Here is a 3,210-nt window from a genome sequence, read left to right as displayed (position 1 = left end):
ATCAAGTCCCGCATCGGGCTCCCTGCTCAGCAGAAAACCTGCTTCTCCCTCTCCCACCCCCCCTGCTTGTGTTCCCTCTCTCGCTGTATCTCTGTCAAATAAATAAATAAAATCTTTAAAAAAAAAAGTGATTATAGGGGCGGCGCCTGGGTGGCTCAGTCGTTAAGCGACTGCCTTCGGCTCAGGTCATGATCCCAGGGTCCTGGGATTGAGGCCCACATCGGGCTCCCTGCTCTGCAGGAAGCCTGCTTCTCCCTCTGACCCTATTCCCTCTCTTGCTATCTGTCTCTCATTCTCTCTCTCAAATAAATAAATAAAATCTTAAAAAAAAAAAAAAAGTGTTTGGCTGAGGGGAGGGCCGTTGGCCGGGCCCGCGGTCCGCCGCTCCAGTGAGCGGGTCGCCTGCCGCTGCGGGTGCCTTGTTGCTTTCCTGGGCGCCACTCCCCGGCGGGGGGCGCGCCATTGGCGCGGCACCCATTCCTCTCGGGCTGTCGCGCGCTGCTCTGAGCAGCGTCACCCTTTAGACGAGAAAGCTGGCGGGCACTATGGGGAAGAAACAAAAGAAGAAGAAAGAGGAGGAGGTGCTAGAAGAGGAGGAAGAGGAACATGTGGTGGAAACAGTTCTTGACCACCAGTGGTAAAGGGCAAAGTGGGGGACCTCCTCCGGTGGAAGGGGTCCCCGGACGAGGGTAACACGTGGGGGCCAGAAGAGAACCTGGGCTGCCCTGATCTCATTGCCGAGTTTCTGCAGTCACAGAAAACAGCACATGAGACAGAAATCAGAGGGAGGCAAGCGCAAAGCTGACCCTGATTCTGAAGATAAGGGAGAAGAGAGCCGACCAAAGAAGAAGAAAGAAGAGCCAGAAAGGCCACGAGGCTTTGCCCGGGGTTCGGAGCCAGAGCGGCGCACTGGAGCTACAGACCCCAGCGGAGAGCTCATGTTCCTGATGAAAGGGGAAAATGCTGATGAGGCCGACCTGGTCCCTGCCGGGGAGGCCAACGTCAAGTGCCCGCAGGCGGTCATATCCTTCTATGAGGAAAGGCTGACGTGGCATTCTTGCCCCTCGGAGGACGATGACAAAACAGATGACAAGAATTCAGTCTCCCGAGTACCTGCCCCGCCACATCCGACTGTGGGATTCAAGCGGGGAGGGAAGGAGTTCTACTGGTCTTGACACCATAGAGGTGGCTTGAGAAGATGTCCTTTGAAGAGTCGGTATCGTTTCTGTGCCCCGCAGCAGCCCAAGCGTTTTAAAGCCTTTCCAGGCTGTGTAGTTGGCACACCCACCCCAGCGGAGGGGAAGGAGGAGACGTGTTGTAAGGCAGCCCATTCTGTGCTTTGCTGAGAAAGGCAAAGGGCCTTCCATGAAGGACAGAACTTGCAGAATGGGTGTGTGGGAGAGCAACAGATACTGCAGATCTTCAGAGCGCATCTCCACAACGCACAGCCTTCTTCCCAATAGTGTTCACTCTGCATTTTTACAGCCTAGCATGTGTGTAGTTTTTGGCTATTACTGGCTATTACTGGTGTATCATTTGGGGGTGGGAGGGTTGGGGGTGGGAAGGAACAGAGATGGGTAGGATCATTTTGTTAAAATTCGGGGCCTGATTGGGGAAATGGTGAAACAATGGAAAGAACAAACTTGTAGTGATTCGGTTCTGTGTCCCGAATATTTTATCTTTTCAAAAAAATGTAATTGGCGACCTAAATGAGGACTGTGAGAGACTGTTTAAAAGCTGTTTAAAAGCTGGGAATGCCCGAAACTTTAAGCCAAGGTGTTCCCCACCTGAGCTTAACGCTGTTCCCAACAAAGGACTAAGCCAGTTAATAAGTTACCAAAACTGCCATTTTGGGGATGGAAACTGATTGAAGAGGAAAAGTCTTATTGGAGTGTATACATAAGCAGATTGTTCTGTCTTAGAGGTGCTAATTCTTGAAATTGATAAGAAGGCCCTTTCTTTTCCAATTATGAAGTTTTAAACATCAGCTTGTCCATCCACGCCACTGCCTGAGGTATTTGGAGAGGGGAAGAGGGTAGTATAGAAAGTGGGAGAGCAGAGAAAGACAAAGGCCCCTGCTCTTAGGGTGGAAAACTCTTGGAGCCTGTTATTGGAACTTTGAACTCTGAAATCAATCACTGGTGGCAGGGTTCAGTCACTGACAGCACAAGTTCATTGAATCACTTCAAGAGTGGAAGGATTTCAAAAGCCCTGGTCTCAGGAGAAGATTAAACTTTCATACTGGGGCAGTGGTTCACTTTAAAACACAAAACAAAATAAAACATTTTTTTAAGCCTAAGAATTAACTAATACCCAATATGCTGTTTTGAGTCATGAGATCCATCAGTTCTTGACATTGTCTAGACCTGCATTCTAGAACTCCATTGTAAAATCTTTTTAGGCATGTGTTAGGTTTCTGTGGAAACTTTGTTTAAATGTAAACTTCATACCACATTGTCAGTTTTTGTCTTAATAAAACTATAGATTTATAAAAAAAATAAAAATTAAAAAAAGAAACCTTAATTTCTAGTAATTTCTAGTAAAAATTAAGTAGTAACCACTTGTGAACTGTTACACCAGAATACTTTACACAAGAAATTTCTGAATACATTTCATGATTTCTAGCTAATGTGGTTTTTTTATAGTATAACTTTCAGTAAAACACAAAGCATGTTTACCAAACAGAACCACATATTCCCAGTTTCTCTGCAATAAGAAGGCAAAAGCAGACAAACCTACATTCAGTAATCAATACTCTAGTATTCTATCTTATTTGGCAAAGACCTAGATATCCAATGAATTCAACCCAATTTATCATTTAACGTAGCAACACTTCAAAGTTTCAGGTTACCAAAGATTTTGAAAGTTATAAACCTTTTTATTTACTTACCCTATTTGCTCATAACAATTACCCAGGAAAAGATCATGAGACAGACAAAGTCAACCATTATTTTAAGTTATTTTTTGCTGAAAATGGCACCAGAGATGACACGAGCTTATCTGACCTTTAGTAAACCTTATTAGAATAAGAGTTTTATGTTTAATGCAGATATCTCTAAAGACATGTCTATTTTATTTAAACCGACAACTTAAACTAGTTTTAATGTTGAACATTTTTCCAGATCATGTAAACATGAAAAACATTTGGGTTAGTCTCTATCTTTCTGAGTTTTAGAAGGTTCAATTCTTTTTTTGTTTTGTTTTGTTCTG

General features: G+C 44.6%; 1 pseudogene; it reads left to right on the top strand.

Moving 5' to 3' along the window:
- The first annotated feature begins 422 nt into the window (after positions 1–422).
- LOC118026140 lies at positions 423–2,478 on the top strand (annotated as a pseudogene).
- The last annotated feature ends 732 nt before the right edge of the window (positions 2,479–3,210 follow it).

Source organism: Mirounga leonina, unplaced genomic scaffold, assembly GCF_011800145.1.
Source record: "Mirounga leonina isolate KUSES-001 unplaced genomic scaffold, KU_Mleo_1.0 Mir_205, whole genome shotgun sequence".
Classification (NCBI taxonomy): domain Eukaryota; kingdom Metazoa; phylum Chordata; class Mammalia; order Carnivora; family Phocidae; genus Mirounga; species Mirounga leonina.
Note: the sequence above shows the minus strand (reverse complement) of the source record. Positions and strands in the feature narration are given on the sequence as shown.